Here is an 18,674-nt window from a genome sequence, read left to right as displayed (position 1 = left end):
AACAATAAAAAATGTCAGATGTGCCTATAGCTGAGCCACAGTTTAACAGGGTGAGTGCATCTGCCGTAGGTGAGCAGTGGTTTACCTGGTGCAAAATGAGTGCCTGTGGCTGAGCAGTGGTTTAACAGGTGCATATTGAGTGCCCGTAGGTGAGCAGTGGTTTAACACGCTGAAACTGTGTGACCCTAGCTGAGCTGAGCGTGATATGCGTGCTGACAGCCAAATGAGGCGTAAGCCAGCGCACCCCGTTTGCGCGGAGCTGCACACCACGCTAACAAGCTAACCGACGGGTAACGTTGAGCAAGCTGTAACAAAACTGCCTTTACACAGACACACCCCCTAGCCTGTCTAGACAGTCATAAAATATAAAAAGCAGTGGCCAGGTTTGAACCCAGGATACCATGCACCATAGTCAAGGTACTGAACCACTAAGCCACGACAGCTGTACTCAGAAATGCAATAATAGCAAATATATAGGAATGAATAGAAAGTGGAGCATGACAAAGCAGGTTTTGTGAAGTGGATACAATTCCAAAATGGCCAATCACAGATAAGTGTGGGAAAAACAGCATATATAAGCCCCATAGGTGGGAATACACAGCATAAATGATTGTAGAACTGACTTGCAGCCAGAATGTCAGGTGTAGGTGAGGGTTGTTGCTTTCGAGCACAGAGGTGGGGTGTTGAGGAGTCCAGATACATGGTCTGGCTCCTAGTCCACAATCATGAGGCCCAACTCATGCAGGGCCAGGTCCTGTGGGGAGAATATAGGGCTGAGGCATGGGACCGGTTGGCTCATGATCTCACCAGTGCCACAGGAATTCCAAGGACTGGTGAGCAGGTCCGTCACCACCATGCGGACCTGAAGAGACGCAAGCAGGACCAATTGAACCTTTGGATACAGGAGGCCTGGCAAATATCCAACGCTCCACTACTGAGTAAGTTACATTTAATTATGTATGTAAGAAATTAAATTAGCTGATATTATGGATGTGTATTCCAATATTACTTCATTTATATTACAGCTGCAGGTGTCCGTTCTGCGAACCGCAGAGCCTATGGCGATAGGCTGGTGCGGTTGCACCACCAGGCAGGTCAGTAATCCACTCCCAGTAACTGTAAAGAAATATCAAAGTATGACAGTTAGCAAAAGAGTGCAGTGTAGTCACTAAGTAATAAAATTTGCAAGTAACAGTGTAAAAGTGTTTGCAAGTATTGCTTGATTACAAAAGTGTGTTGCAGTCTGTAATCCAAACAGAAAAATGAAAATGTCTCAAATAAAGTCTGAAATAAAGATGCCCCACCTGTAATATAATAGTGCATAACCTGCAGCAGGCTGAAAAGTACAGCTGCAGAAGATGAGCAAATCACATGTGTGAAATATATCCCTGTTGAAATACTGAAACATGACAGAAGTGAGACTGCTGGAAAGGATTGTAATAACTACAGGTAAAACATGTCAATAAAGCCTAGAAGTAAGTACCATCCTGAATAGTAAAATGAAAACAAGTGAGAGGGTGTGAGAAAGAGTTATGAATCCACCAATAAAGTAGTAATAACCCCTGAATAAAGTATACTGCAGTCAGTACAGAATGAAATGAATGTGACAAGTAGAACCAAACTGCGAAATGTGTCCAAAGTGTTGCTGCAGCTGGAATGTGTATCCCAAAATCTGGATATGTTGCTCTCAGTCTGCAATATGCAGATAGTATGATTGTCAGAAATATCAAACATCCACAGTTGTCTATAGCTATATAAAGCAAATGTAGCAGGATGATGTAGCTGAACAAAGCCAGATATGAACGTGTATGAATAACAATAAAATGTATATTGATGTAGCAGTAACAGTTCTATCACCAAAGTGAAGTAGTTATCATATAGGAAACTGTAGTTAGAACAGTATTGTGTATATATCTGTAGCTATTAGAAATGTACAGCATATATATTGGTATTCGAAGGTGTTAATAATATTTTCTTCACCCCACCCTATAACCACATATAATCCATTCCACGCGAAATTGGTATGTGCAATCACAATTAACACCCCTGGACATTTGTCCTGATGGGTCATAAATATTTGCATGTCCGTTGATGCATCTGCCCTGTTCATACATCCAAACCTGATGGCCTGTTGCCATCAATCAACCCTGCATGTTGTTGGACTGTGTATTGCTGTTCAAATTATGCATGTGTTATGCTCGCTGTTCAGTGGTGTGAATATCTGGGTGTTTGGTTAATGGGAATACTAATGCATGCTGTTACAACTAATTGCGAATGGTATTGTATGTTACTAACCCAAACTGTCATGACATAATGCAAAACATGGAACGACAGGGAAGACGTGTTCCAGCGGACCCACCTCTCCCACCTCAGCTGGCGAGTGCACCTGGCACTAGTGCCCAGTCTGGACCCTCCTCCGGTGGCCCTGTGCCACCTGCGGGTGGAAGCGCTGCAGGGGATGGGGCCCGTCCCCCCTCTGCAAGCGTGGCCGGAGGAGAACCACCACTCACCCTCCGTAGCGTCTGGACTGTGGTGTGTAGGGAGATCTGGGACTCTGTTCTTGAGCCCCTACGCCAGCTTGAGGCACAGGTGGCACAACTTACGGGCATGCCTGTTGCCCGGCCTACACAGCCCCAGCACAGCCCCGTCCTGGGCAGTGAAGGAACAGTGGCAACTGCCCATGGGTGGGGATATCAGTTCCACTGTTGCCATCTGTGGGCTCATGGGCTCTGGATATCCAAACCTCCGTGCCCGTCAATTGTGTAACCCCCCCCACACGTGTCATACACCGCCCCTGTATGCGTCTTGTTTGTCTTGTCTGTTGACCTACCCAACCTACCTCCCCAGCTATACCGACTTCCTTCACCTGACATACCACTCTCACCTGAAAAAAAAAAAAAAAGGGCACTCTGTACCCACAAAAAAATTACACCCCATACATAGCTGCCCATTGCGCACATATGTCTGCCGGACATGGAAACTATCAATTACAATTGACTGTACAACAAGTATTATTTTTGTCCTTACACCTCTCTCTGATGAAGAAATGGGCAGCTATGGGCCTTACCTACATCCCTCCTGCAAAACCCAAGCTTGTTTCCCTACTGTCTTACCCTCTTTGTGACCCCTTTTTCACCACTTTCCTGTCTCCCCATTTTCAGTTCTTTCAAAGAAAATAGCGCGGGTGTGCGCAAGAGTAAGCATGTTTAAGCGGTTGTAAGCGGGTGTGCGCGTGTGTGCGCGGAGCTGAACGCCAGTGCGCATGCGTGAACTCCGCGCAAACCAGCGCTAACCCGGTTACAACTGCTTAAAAGTGCCTTAGTCACTTTGATTGACAGGTCCTGTAGTCAGTTCAGAAGCAAAACAAAATCCCACTGGCAGTCCCGAACCCAGGACCTTGGAAACAGTAGTCTGCATGATTTACCACTAAGCCATGACTGTTATACAAGAACATTGTGCTAAAATAAATATATCATGTAATAGTAGGAATGAATGTAAAGGGAATATAGGATGTGTAGTACACAAAGCATGTCATTTAGAATTACTGTCAAAACTAGTGGATTTCCATAATAGTAGTGTGTGAACAGAAACAGCCATGCTAGTTGGTAGCTAGTAGGTAATGATGTCACTGTAGCACCTTGCAAGCCACACACATACTCACAGCAGGATAATCACTGCCCATACCCCACATCCTCTTACAGGAACACATCCGGACCAAGTAATAAAATATGTGGAGCAAAGGGCCAAAACCAGGGACACATTACAAATAATGTTACAACAAACTCAGACAGTTCAGAGAGTAACAGGTTCTGCATTTTGTGGGATGTTTGGAAGGGTATGAAGTCTGAAACTTGAATGTTTGTCACTATATTCTGACTTGAGCCCAGAGTGATTTGCCAGAAAAAGCTGTGCATGAGATATTGACCAAAATATGAGGAAATGTGGACATCCTGCAAATATTTGTACACATGAGAGGTCTGACACCACCATATTTGAATAGTTAAGAGCCTAGACATAGCAACAGTGAATGAGTTACAGGGATGCCCCACAGACTCCATGTGAAATGCACAAACAGTAGGCAGAAAGGTGTTACAACGCATGCAATGGTAACTATGGAGTCCTGAAAGTATGCACCACTTGCATGGCAGAAAAAGTGTAGTAATACATATGCTCATGCTATCCCACAGTCACAACTGCAGCATACCAGACAATTTAATGGGTGTACCCCACTGATATGTACCATTCCATGAGGCAGATAACAGATGCACCTGAGAGTCTCTGGGGCCTGCTCAGCAGCATACTCAAATACCCTAATAGATGTCAAGGCCCACACCATGGCCAGACCACACTGCATGCTGTAACACCCTAGCAGATATAGCAAGCATTCCAAGGTGTGAATGTACATGAAAAATAGGAAAGCCACAGCAGCACACTACAGTCAGGACACCTAGCAGGCATACAAGTAGTGACTGTAAAGGGCAAATATTGAAGCCATAGCAACAAAGTGCAAGCAAAAGTGCAAGGAAAGCACACACACACACATTAACAGTAGTAGTAGTCGTAGGTGCCAGTGTACATACACAGTTAGTACAGGAAACTGGAGAAATGAATGGAGGAATGTTAATCTACAACACAGCTGGAAATATGAGAGAGATACCAACCTTTACACTCACAGAACATTGTCCACAGCATACCAGCATGGTCCCTGCCATTAAAATCTGAAAGGGCTACGCCTATCTCACATTCCTTTTTATAGCACTGTTCTGAAATCACAGTGAGAACTGCAATCAGTACACAACTGGCTGCATGCAATTAGCAAATGCTGGCTAACAATTGGTGCAGAGGCCATCACATGGACATATGCAGATACCTACAAAAGTATGCTGTACTCCTAGTCCACACATGCAATACTTTCATTGCACCCTGAGGAGGAAGTGAGAGACAGACAGAGAGAGAGAGACAGAGACAGAGAAAAACGAAATTAAACAGACACAAACAAAACTGTTCAGCAACAGCCACCTGAAAGCTGACAACTGGGAAGTGGAGCAGCAGGACACAAAACCAGATGGCAACACAAGCAGCTGTGACAAACACAGGTAATGTAAACTAATACTATAAAGGTCTACATACTGTGAACCCTCCATATGTGTCATTGGTCTGTATCCATATGTATATGAAGATGTGCAAAGGGCAGGGGACATACAGCAACTATCAGTGAAGGCTGTACATACATTTGTATGTGAGAGCATCTATGTGCACATATCAATGTAGGTTGACTGTAGGTTGTAGTGCAATGTACAAAGTAGGTTTCACAGTTATGTATGTTTAGCAGTATGTTAGTGTGTGTATACAGTATGGTAGACAAACATGTTGATATACCAGCGCTAACCCGGTTACAACTGCTTAAAAGTGCCTTAGTCACTTTGATTGACAGGTCCTGTAGTCAGTTCAGAAGCAAAATAAAATCCCACTGGCAGTCCCGAACCCAGGAAACAGTAGTCTGCATGATTTACCACTAAGCCATGACTGTTATACAAGAACATTGTGCTAAAATAAATATATCATGTAATAGTAGGAATGAATGTAAAGGCAATATAGGATGTGTAGTACACAAAGCATGTCATTTAGAATTACTGTCAAAACTAGTGGATTTCCATAATAGTAGTGTGTGAACAGAAACAGCCATGCTAGTTGGTAGCTAGTAGGTAATAATGTCACTGTAGCACCTTGCAAGCCACACACATACTCACAGCAGGATAATCACTGCCCATACCCCACAACCTCTTACAGGAACACATCCGGACCAAGTATAAAAATATGTGGAGCAAAGGGCCAAAACCAGGGACACATTACAAATAATAAATCAGTGAAGGCTGTACATACATTTGTATGTGAGAGTATCTATGTGCACATATCAATGTAGGTTGACTGTAGGTTGTAGTGCAATGTACAAAGTAGGTTTCACAGTTATGTATGTTTAGCAGTATGTTAGTGTGTGTATACAGTATGGTAGACAAACATGTTGATATACCTGTGTATCATATGGATACGTATGTATGTCAAAATATTTATGTATGTATGGATATATATATATATATATATATATATATATATATATATATATATATATATATAATATGCATATATGTATACATACATAGAGAGAGATGTAGGAATACATAGACAGATGTAGATAGATAGAATATGTACAAACATATATATGTAATACACACATACAGATATAGATATATGTAGATACATATACATAGACAGACTGATCTGACTATCTACAGGTATGACTGTATATGACGACCTCAACACCCCCTGTCCCACCCCCTCTGTCACTCTCACCCCCTCTGTGCCCCCCCCTCCATATCTATAGCAATATATGTACATCAATATATATATGTGTATATGTATACAGACATATATATATATATATATATATACATATAGATATATCTATATACATACATATATATATATATATATATATAGAGAGAGAGAGAGAGATGTATATATATTCTGAGTGAGGCACATGTGTACAGATGTATTGCAACAGGTGCCTGGTGACAAAGACATGGAGTGAACACCAGTGTCAAAACTGGAGTACCATACCCCATTTCAAATCACCTACACCAGTAACCACCAGATATGTGATTGGCTGCCCACCACTGCATGTGTCAGGGGTGAACAGGGTCATAAATGTGCACAATAGTCCCCCCAATGATATTCACAGTGGCACACTATTCCTGGAATACCTGCACATGGTATGTGTCAGCAGACATGGTGTGTCAGCTATGGACATGTAGGTCAGTGTACCCCTCCACACCACATAATGGCTGCCATGGTATATACCTCACATGACAGCTACAGATATGGAGAAGGACACAGTGACATGTACAACACTGTGACAATGCACTCAAACACATTACCAATGCACAGTGACTGACAACACCACAGAGTACACACATACTACCCACATAGAGGTTACCACTCCTGCATTTACATACGTAAGTCACACCCATGACAGATGTCCAACAACCATAGTAACACCTCACACCATCCACAACCTAAATGACTGTTGTGTGTCGTCCATGCCACTGCATTAGAGAGCACGTGTGGAGGTAAAGGTTCCTACCCACAGATAAGACATACCCTGCAATAAACCACACAGTGTTAAGAAGCAAGACTCCCCATGGGTACATGTCACACATACCCCTGCTGAATGTTAGTCAGATAGGTAATATGCCATATGAGTCACCCTGTGTAACTGTGTGACAGCAGCAGGTACCATCACACCACATGTGTCACAATGGTCAGGGTAGCAGAACAGTATGCTGCTGTAGTCCCAGGGGCAATAGCATATTGTATAGTATTGTATTGTAATGTATTGTTTTGTATTGTATTGGTATATTGAGGTGCCTCCTTCGTGGAGTGGAACCACTGCTGCTGTGCGCCAGTGTACAGGTACATATCCTGTAGTCAGGCTAGTGTTACATAGCACTTCTATATGTGTGTTTAGCTCCTGTCAGAGTTCATGTAGCATGCAACCGGGGATACCATCAGGTCCCAGTCATGTTGTGTATTCTGCTTTCCTGAGGGCGGCTCTCACCTGGACATCTGTGATGACAGGGAGGTTACAGTCAGCTGGGATAACTATGTCTTATTTTGGGGGAGGGGGAGGGGTGACACTTGCACTGAACCTGTCTGCCACAATGTTGTCAATATCTGTGGTTTCAGTGAAATATTTGTTGTTGTGTACTAACTATGAGCATAGAGGAGGGATTCTGACCAGGTTGCTAAGATAACTGAAGAAGGCCTTCTGGTTATCTGTAGTGTCCCTCTTGATTTCCCTCTCAAAGTTGCCCATGGATGTTTGTATGAGGGAAAATAGAACCTTACTAGTGCTGCTCAGACATGCCTTCCCTTTATGGAATTATGCTCTGTCTTGCAGTAGCTTCCATCTTTTCATAGTTTCATAGTTTCATAGTAGTGTACTAGGCTATCTGCCCGGGGGCATTTACAAGCCTAGCCAACAGTGATGTGGCTTTACGCCACCCCATACTATGTAGTTGCGCCTCTCTAGTAGTGACACATGTGGAACCCCATTATTTAGTAAACTATACCTCTGTCTAGTAGTGACACTGAGGTCACTCCCGGGGTAAACTTGCGAACTCCCATCCATGCATCGAGATTTTTCTTGAACAGTGCCAATGAAGGGCTCTGTCTCACGTGAACTGGGATTTTGTTCCAGAGTATGGGTAACCTCTGTGTTATGAATCTATCCCTCCAGCATGTCCTATTCATATTTGTGCAGAGGTTGAAATCTTTAGCTCGTGTGGTTCTGGTGGATTTGGATTTTTTGAGATGGAGCATGTCCATCAATTCCTGGTTGGACATGGCCCTGTATGTTAGGCACAAATCACCTCTGAGCAGGCGGTATGCTACTGAATAGAGCTGGAGTATCTTTAATCTAGCTGGATAAGGCACATGTTTTAGACCTATGATCCTCTTGGTGAGGTACATCTGGGGTCTTTCCAGTTGCTGCATGTGCCGGGTGAGATACATCCCAAATGGAGCATTATATTCGATCATGGGCCTGATGAGGGAGGAATACAGAGGTACAATGACCTCCTTTGATCTGGATGAGAATCCCTTCATGATGAGATGGGCTAGATAGAAAGTCTTTCTGACCACTTTGGCAACATGGTTGTCAAAGGAGAGGTCACTATCGACTTGAGTCCCCAGGTCTCTGATTACATCTTCTGTATACAGTGGGTTATTGTCTACGTGATAGTTTGTGGGTACTTTGTTTTTCCCGAAGGGGATGACTATACATTTTTTGGCGTTAAGTTTGAGGCCATGATTCCGGCACCAGTTGTCCGTTTCAGTGAGACCTTTCTGTAGGATGTGTGTCAGCAGGTGAATCCACTATGGCCCAGTTTGCAGTCATCTGCAAACTTTGTCAGCCATAATCCTTCCATGTTTGCTTTCACATCTGAAAAATAAATGCCGAATAGGAGTGGACCCAAGACTGAGCCCTGTGGGACACCACTTGTGACGGGTTTTGAGTCTGACATGGCTCCAGCAATTTTAACCTTATGGGTTCTGTTTTTAGCCAATTTGCTACCCATCTTGTGACATATGGATTTACATTTAGGCTGCTGAGCTTGTCGATGATGCCAGAGTGTGGTATTGTGTCAAAGGCCTTAGCCAAGTCCAAATAGGCAGTGTGGACAGCCTTGCCCTCATCGATGGCACTAGTGACTGTCTCAAAGAAGTCAACCAGGTTTAAGAGGCAGGATCTGCCTTTACGAAACCGAACTGTGTGGGATCAAGGGTCTGCAGATCACCAATGTCGCCATTTATGAGTTCCATGATGATCCTTTCCATAGCCTTACAGATCAGGCTGGTCAAACTTATGGGCGGTAGTTACCTGGGTCAGTTGAATTTCCCCTTTATGGAGTGGGACCACTGTTGCTGTGCGCCAGTGTTCAGGTACATATCCTGTAGTGAGGCTAAGATTGAATAGAGTTCTTAGGGCGGGTTTAGTTCATCTTGGAGTTCACGTAACATACCGGGGATACCATCGGGTCCCATAGATGCTGTGTTTTTGCCTTGTTGAGTGCTGATTTCACCTGTGTGTCTGTGATGACAGGTAGGTTACATTCAGCAGGGATAGTTACTTCATCTTTAGGGGTGAGGGAGGAGAAATTTGCACTGAACCTATCTGCCAGAATGTTGGCAATGTCAGTAGGGTCAGTGAATTTTTGTTATTGTGTACCAGCTCAGAGCATATCTGAGAATTTCCTCCCAAGGTTCTGACATAATTGAAGAAGGCTTTGTGATTGTCTTTGGTATCCTTGGCAATCTTTTTCTCAAAGTTTGCTTTAGATGTTTTATGAGAGAGCGTAGTTTTTACTTGTGCTGATCAGGAAGCCTTTCCCTTGTGGGATTTGGCTCTGTCCTGCAGCAGCTTCCTTCTTTGTTGTACAGTTTGTTTATAGCGGGGTCCACCAAACCGGGCTTCCTTGGTGGAGAGGGTCTTGGTTTTAGTTGGGATTGCCTGATCCATGCATTCCTGGAGATGTCCATAGAAGGCTTTGTGAAGGATTCAGCATTTTGGGATGTGGTTTCCATTGACCCAGTAGGCTTAAAGGATATCATTTCCGACTTAAGGAGCTCAAAGTCAGCTTTTGAGAAGTTTTTCACTGTAGTCTTTTGTTCTGGGGGTGGGGTGGGATATGTACATCCAACGTGATCAGTTTATGATCAGATCTTACTAGTGAGGGTTTATATCCGTGCGGAGCATTTGGACCCCATGTTTGTGATAATCAGGTCAAGTATATTATCTCTCCTCGTAGGAGAGGTGACCAGTTGCTCCATAGCATTTGAGTTTATGAATTCCAGGAATCTTTGGGCCAGGGTGTTAGGGCTAGAATAGTGGGCCCAGTCTATGTTGGGGTAATTGAAGTCACCCAATATGATGGTGTTTGGTGTGACATTCATATCCTCCAGTGTTTTCAGGAATGCTTGATGGGATTCCTGGGATTGGGAGGGTGTTCTATAACATGCGACCAGTTGTATGGCAGTTGTATGGTGAGTAAAACTTGTATGGTTTCTGATGCTTCATGAGCAGCCACCAATCGAGAGGTGTAGGTGTCTTTTATGAAAATGGACACTCCCCCTCCCTTTGTGGTTCGGCCTGGAACTTGAGGCCGAAATGCATGATATGAGGTATAGCCTGGTAGTGCTGGAGTACTCTCAGGAGCCTTGAACCAGGTTTCAGTTACTGCACAGACATCGATGTTCTCCATACTGAGAAGTGCTTCGAGTGCCTGCATCTTGAGATTTAGACTTCTGGCGTTGAGCAGCATTACCCTTAATTTTTTCCATTTTGTTTTTATGGCGGTTGATTTGTCCTTTGAGCATTGCCTAAAAAGGCACTATGGGGTGGCAAGAGCCTTGGCCAGTATCCGGAAGCCCAGTGGTGACAGGTGCAAGCCATCCCTTGCGAAGCAACGTGGCTTGTCCAGCATATCATCCCAGGCTGACAGACATTGGATCCCCCTAGAATGACACCAGTGATTAAGCCAATTGTTAAAACTGATCATTTTGTCTTTGTACTGAGGCATCATTCTTGAAGGCAGGATGCTGCTCAGGGTCAGGGTCATACCAGTCTGGGCTACATAATCGGAGAGCTCCTCAATGTCTCTTTTCATGTAGTCCAGGGAGGTATGTCTCAGGTCATTCACACCCGCATGGACAATGACTGAATCATATTTGTACTTGCTTTGGAGTGACCTGAGTGCGTGTGTAATGTGGCGGATCCTAGCCCCCGATAGGCAGCTCACCATTACCCTCTCCTTATTCAGCCTGGTAAGTGGAACATCGGTGTGTCTGACTATAGAGTCACCTATTACTAATGTCTCTGGCATAGTATTTTGCCTTAGGGGCTGTGAATGTGTGACACACCTGTTGCTTGAGGTATGTGTTGTAGGTGTTGTGTTTTGTGGGGTGTATTTCTGGGTGTCTGCTTTGGAGGCCTCTGTTGTTTTGGTAAGTTTTTACAAGAGCCTCCGAGTATGTCTTTGTGTTTTATGTGTTTGGTTTGCATTGGTGGTTGTTATATGTGTGACTGGTTTTGCTTTGGGTGTGGGTACCATCTCTTCCTGACTGGTCTTGCCAGTTCTGAGTTGAGAGTTCAGCCTCCAGTCTGGCTATATAGTTGCATCTCTCACAAGTATATGTGTTAGTAGGAAGGAGGAGAGGGTTGTCTGTGTACATGAGACAATTGTAACATTGTCTTAAGATTCCCAGATTAACCAGCTGAACAAGAGAGGATGCTAGTGGTCTACCACTCGACATACTAGAATATTTTAAGGAGTGTTGTGCCTTTAAGGGAAGTGGATATTCACAGGGGTAGTGGATACCTGTAGTGCTTACTTTAGGGTAAGAGTGCTTGGTTTTTTTATGAGTGCTTGCTAAGGATAGAAGTTCCGAAAAACAAGTGCTGATATATACAGCTAGATAGACTGAATATAGTTTCTAAGGGAAAAATTGAAGAGCAGACTTGGCGGAGCCAAAAAAAGTTAAAACCTGTATATAATAGTTTACACCTGTATAACCGCTGCTAGGTGTGCCCGACCACAAAAGCGCCAAAACGCCTGAGGCGGATTTTTATACAGGGAACTTGAAAAGAGCTGGAAATGGTCCAAGGCAACCAATGAATTACAGCTCAAGTGCTGAGATCACTTCTCCCAGGGACAGATAGGCTGCTCAAGGCTCCCCACTCCCACTGGTGAGCTCAGAAACTTCCTTCTATCCAAGTAAGGCAATGGCCAACACAGGAACTACACACAGCCCAGAATACAGCAAAGCCTGTATACTGGTCTTAACTAGTCGAGCAAAGGCGGGAAAACAAGGAGTATTTTTTTTTTGTTTTTGTTTTTTTATTGTAATACAATCTGTCTATGGCTGGGGTCCACCAGACAGGATGCTGTCCCTTTGTGGAGAGTGTCTTGGTCATATATGGGCTTGCATGATCCATGCATTCTCGGAGATGTCCGTAGAAAGCATTTGTGTAGGGGTCACCATTGTGGGTTGTGTCTTCCACTGGCCCAGTGGGCTGAAAGGATACCATGTCACTGTTACAAAGTGTAAAGTTTGCATCTGCAATGTTATTCACTATAGTCGTTTGTGCTGGTGGTGGAGGTGGGATATGTATATCTAGGGCAATTAGTGTGTGGTCAGCTCACAGTAGTTGATGATGTAGGCCATACAGTACCTAGATAGAAACCCCCAGAGTGAGGAGGTGCTCTGGACCTGAATCAGTGTTCTGACTGCTGGGGTTTGGTAGTATGTCGTATGGAGTGTGCCAGGTACTGTTGCACAGTTGCTGGCTGAGCACTGATACCTGGCCATTTACATGTGTATCCAACAATAGACAGACAGATGCTATATATGTGAGATATGTTGTATCATAACAGTCGAGTAGTATGTGTGCCAAATTCTGCTGACATATATTGCTGATATCAGGTTATTTTCTCTTTCAGGTGCATGGCTCACCCGCGAAATCCCGCTTACTCCGCAGCTGAGGATGAGGAGATACACCAGAGCCTGGTGCGGGATTATGCAATACTCTTTTCCCGCACCAGCCAGAATCAGCAGGAGAGGGCTGCACTGTGGCAAGACCTGGTCCGTTGGGTAAATGACATAGGCACGCATAATGGGACATATGAGCAGGTACGACATCACTGCAGTGATTTAATCAGAAATGTCCGTCAGCGTGCGTCGGATATCCACAGGCAACAGGTTGCCACAGGTGGTGGGGTGGCTACACATCCCCCACTCACCAGACTGGAGGGACTACTCATGAGTGTAGTGGCTCCAGTCCACCAGCAACAACAACAGCAACAGACATGCATTATGATGGAGGCTGGAGCCACACAGCAGCAAGACTATGAGCGTGCAGGTAATATGCCATATGTATAGTTGACTGTTGTGTACACTGGTAGTTAATGCATGTGTGAGGTGTGTCCTTGGTTTGTAGCTGTCATCATAGTATTTAATGTGCAAGTGTGATATCCTCAATATTAGCAGCTGACCTGTGAATGGCGACTGTTGTACTACTGACCTGTATCATACTCAGTAACAATGGCACAGTTGTGCCCACTTACATTAGTTTCCTCACTTCTGCAGGTCCCTCCGGTGTAACAGCAATGCAGCCTATCCATGCTGGTGAGTGTGTATTAACAATACCTGTAATAGTCTTGATAGTAATAGTAATATTAGGCTCACTTAGTAGTGCTCTTTGTATGCATGCAGGTGTGTCTGTGTGTTGATATCACGCATACTGAGTAGTGTACAATTGTGTGCAACTGTGTGCATGTGTACGTGTTAATGTGTGCACCTGTGCATGTGTGCACGTGTGCATGTGTGCACGTGCACATGTGTGCATGTGTGCACATGTGCATGTGTGCATCTGTGCATGTGTGCACGTGCGCATGTGTGCATGTGCACATGTGTGCATGTGTGCATGACTGGACCTGTGCATGTGTGGCTGTGTGCATCACTGGTAATGTGTAGACATTGTAAACTGTGTTTCCTGTTTCCCTCCCACAGGTTCTGGTGCTGCTCTGGTGTCATGCAGCAGGGAACCTGAATCAGGTGCCATGGGTACTGATAATGATGACATCTGTGTAATGGCACAGGAAGGTATGCCAGGATCCATCATTGGTCAGCCGATTGACAGTACACAGCTGTCAACCCCATCAATGTGCACAGTTGTCCTGCCAATACACCCTTTGTCACCAATGTCCCTAGGTGATGGACAGCATACAGTGGGCATTGACCAGGGTAATGTGGTATCTGTGGCACATGCCTCCCCACACAGCAGCCATGGGCATGGCCCTGAGATGGTACCACACAGACAGATGTCCAGGGGTTCTCGTGGGAGCATCCGTGGGCGTACTGCCCCTGTCAGACGTGCCCACAGAGGTCTTACAACCTCAGCTATGTTTCGGGCTGTCATGCAGGCACAGTCACTTATGGAACGGTACACCAGACAGGATCTGAGGGAGCTGACAGCATGTCGCACAGCCATGACTGACAGTATGCGTGACATTGCGGCTGCCATCCGTAATTTCACCAATGTCATAGACAGACGTTGTGGGGACATATTAGACTGGTTCCACAACTACATGTCCATGAGCCAGGGCGATGGTGGACGGTTGAGGCATCGACGTGGGCGTATGCCAGCAACAGCAGCAGCTGGCAGTCGTCACGGATGACAACAGGGCCACGGCCACCCTCATAGTGCCAGCAGCAGCCCCAACAATGCTGGGTCTGTGCTGTCATCAGACCGCCCCAGGAGACCACGTGCACGTGGCTCTGGCCAGGCCCGACAGGGATCTGTGTCCAGTCAACGAACACCTGCTTCTGATGACAGTACCCAGTCTGGGTTGATACTGGATACGGTCCGTAGCACCCCTGCAAGGCACAGGTATCGTGTCCGTGGCCAGAGACACTGATCTGTATGACCTGGCAGGTACAGTCTGTGGCTGTCCACAAGCACCAGTATATAGCAGCCATGAGGTGGAACTGTGTGCATCCATACACACATGCGAATTGACAACACCTATGGCTACCGCATGCACGCACACACTGCATCAACATTGCCCCACCTTGTACTGCTGTCCCTCACCAACACACATACACATACATGTCAATCGGTGGTATCGGTGGCTGACTCAGGCATACCAAGTTCACACCCTGTGCATATGATGAAACTGTGCCACCTCCTGCAATCTGTAACATCAGTGCAGGTACAGGTTAACATGTTGCTGATGCACAGGGTAACTACATAGACGTGTAGTAATAGTATCATGTTGTTAACAGTACCGTGTGCTGGAATAATTGTGGGTATATCACAGCATGCCTGATGCAGTAAGGGTGTGATTGTCATGTACTGTTGTCTACACCCATGGTAAGTACCATAGTGTATCATCTGCACATGTTGGCATACTGGTGGTAAGGATGTCAACAGAAGGCTACATACATAGGTAGCACAGGGGATAAGGTAATGAATGTATTAATACGCAATGATGGACATGTAAACTGCAAGTGGCATGTTGCCCACACTGGACTCTGCAATGCGGATGCTTGAGGATGTTGATATGTGTGCAGTACTACACGACTGGTACAGGACACACAGGAGCACCCTAGCACTGCAAGCTCACATCTCATACCATGCTAGACAGCCCCAATACACAAAACTAACTGTCACAGGAGGGAGAGTCCCCATACATGTTAAGGATACTGTGGTGGCAGGCCAGGTAGCATACATCCTACTAAGTATGGAACCACTGAGTGAAGGCTCAATGTCTGTTATTTGACATGTGTATTACTGCAGGTATGAGCACATGGGTTTCCATCCAGTTATTGTAGATCCTGACAGTACATGGTCTGTACACTTGTGTGTGCTGAGACTGGACCCTAGCCATCTGACCTGTGTATTTCCATGTACATGTGCATAGTGCCTGCATATTTGCAGTGTTACCTACTGGAAGTGGTACAGCTTGTTTGTTGTACAATGGACTACATGCAGCCCTGCTTACTGTAGCTTTGTTTGCATGCATGCTTGCTTGCAATTACCCTGGAATACTGATCCCACCTGCAATGCATAGTTACAGAGCTTCTGTGGACTCCTAGTGACATCTGCATAGCTTACTATATGTATGTCCATGTCTCACTTGACAGAATGTCACTGTTTGTCCTGTTCACATGTACGTTGCCTGTGACACATTGCATATGATTTACCTGGCATTTGTCCACGTGAGCAGTCATATATGCTACTGCTAACTAATCACAGGCACTATACCCTCACATATTCATCTTCTGTTGAACCACCTGCTTCGCTAGGGACGGCTTGCACCTGTCACCCCTGGGCTTTTGGATATTGGCAAAGGCTCTTGCTACCCCCATAGTGCCTATGTTAGGCAAGGCTCAAATGACAAACACACCTTCATAGGTATCACAAGGGATAAGAAAGTAAGAGTAATGCTACCCAACGCCAGAAGTCTAAACCTCAAGATGCATACACTCGAAACTCTCCTTAACATGGAGAACATCGATATCTGTGCAGTAGCAGATGCCTGGTTCAGGGCTACTGAGAGCACCCCAGCACTACCAGGTTATACCTCATACCATGCTTTTCAGCCACAGAACTTGGAACGAACCACAAATGGAGGGGGAGTATTGATATTCATCAAAGATACCCACACCTCCAGGTTGGTGGCAAAGCACCAAGCATCAGAGACTATCCATGTGCAACTAACAATGGGTGAAACTGCCTTCCAGGTTATAGCCTGCTACAGACCACCCTCCCAAACCCAAGAACTGCACTCGGCCTTCCTGAGAACAGTGGAAATATGAAGGTCTCTCCAAACACCATTATATTGGGCAACATCAACTACCCAAATATAGACTGGGAGCATGACTCTAGCTCCAACACCCTAGGCCAAAGACTCCTAGAATATATGAGCTCAAATGCTATGGAACAACTTGTTACCACTCCCACAAGAAGGGGTAACATACTGTACCTGATCATCACCAACATGGGGACTCTATGCTCCAGACCAGAAGTGTATCCCTCACTGGTAAGATCAGACCATGAACTAATCTCACTGGATATTCACATCCCAACCCCACTCCCTGCCCAGAACACCACAGTGAACAACTTCTCTAAAGCAAATTCACACTCCTCAAAACTGAGGTGGAAACCTTCAAAGCCCCCGGGCCTGTGGAAACTACAGACCAGACCGCAGATTCCTCTATAAATGCATTCTATGGACACCTTCAGGAATGCATGGATCATGTGATCCCGAATAAAACCAAGACCCAATCCTCCAAAGGCAGACGTCCTGTCTGGTGGACCCCAGCCATAAACAAACTACACAATAGAAGGAGGAAGCTACTACATGATACAGCAAAATCCCAAAAAGGGAAGGCATCACTGATCAGTATTAGCAAATAACTACAGGCACTCATAAGATTGTCTAAGGCCAGCTTTGAGAGAAATTGCACAGGACACTAAGGATAATCACACGGCTTTCTTCAGTTATGTTAGGAACCTGGGTGGTAATACCCAGATATGCTCAGAGGTAGTCCAAAATGTCAATAGAAACACCAAACCCACAGACATTGCCAACATTCTAGCTGACAGGTTCAGCGCAAACTTCCCCTCCACACCGAAAGGGCAAATATGTATCCCAGCAGAGTGCTGCCCCCCTGACATCTCAGATGCTCAGGTAAGAGCCGCCCTCTCCAAAGCAATACACACTGCATCAATGGGACCAGACAGTGTCCTGGGCTGTGTCCTACATGAACTCCAAGAAGAGCTACAACCAAACATAAAACTACTGTTCAATCCCAGCCTTACTACAGGATATGTGGCCAAAGAGTGGCGTACAGCAACAGTGGTCCCTCTACAGAAAGGTGGTGCCTCAACGGATCCTGGACACTATTGCCCCATAAGCCACACTAGCTCGGTCTGCAGAGCTATGGAAAGGATCATCATGGACCTCATAAATAAAGATATTGGGGACCTACAGACACTGGATCATACCCAGTTTGGCTTTGTTAAGGGCAGATCCTGCCTCTCAAACCTGGTTGATTTCTTTGAAACAGTCTCCAAGGCCATTGACGAGGGAAAGGTGGTCCACACAGCCTACCTGAACCTCGCAAAAGCCTTCGATACAATACCCCACTCGGGCATTCTAGAGAAGCTCACCAGCTTAAGTATAAGCCCCTATGTCACTAGATGGATTGCACACTGGCTCAAGGACAGAACCCACATGGTTAGAATTGCTGGAGCCATGCCAGACTCCAAACCAGTTACAAGTGGTGTCCCACAAGGCTCAGTCCTGGGACCTCTCTTGTTTGGTATATATTTCTCGGAGGTACAGGCCAACACGGAAGGACTGTGGCTGACCAAGTTCGCAGATGACTGCAAATTGGCCACCATAATCGACTCTCCAGCCGACACAAGCATCCTCCAAAAGGGCCTCATAGAAACAGACAACTTGTGCCAGAGCCATGGCCTCAAGCTGAATGCAAGAAAGTGTATAGTCATCCCCTTTGGCAAAAACAAAGTTCCCACAAAGTACCAC

The 18,674-nt window shown here is 45.4% G+C and overlaps 1 protein-coding gene across 1 annotated transcript in view; it reads left to right on the top strand.

Annotated features, from left to right (window-relative positions):
• Positions 1-18,674, top strand: part of LOC122812984 (E3 ubiquitin-protein ligase rnf213-alpha-like) — a 1,982,151-nt gene that overhangs the window by 1,307,079 nt on the left and 656,398 nt on the right.

The sequence above is a fragment of the Protopterus annectens genome, chromosome 10.part0, assembly GCF_019279795.1.
Source record: "Protopterus annectens isolate FY-2018-M chromosome 10.part0, PAN1.0, whole genome shotgun sequence".
NCBI classification, from domain to species: Eukaryota; Metazoa; Chordata; order Ceratodontiformes; family Protopteridae; genus Protopterus; species Protopterus annectens.
This window is presented reverse-complemented; position numbering and strand designations above follow the sequence as displayed.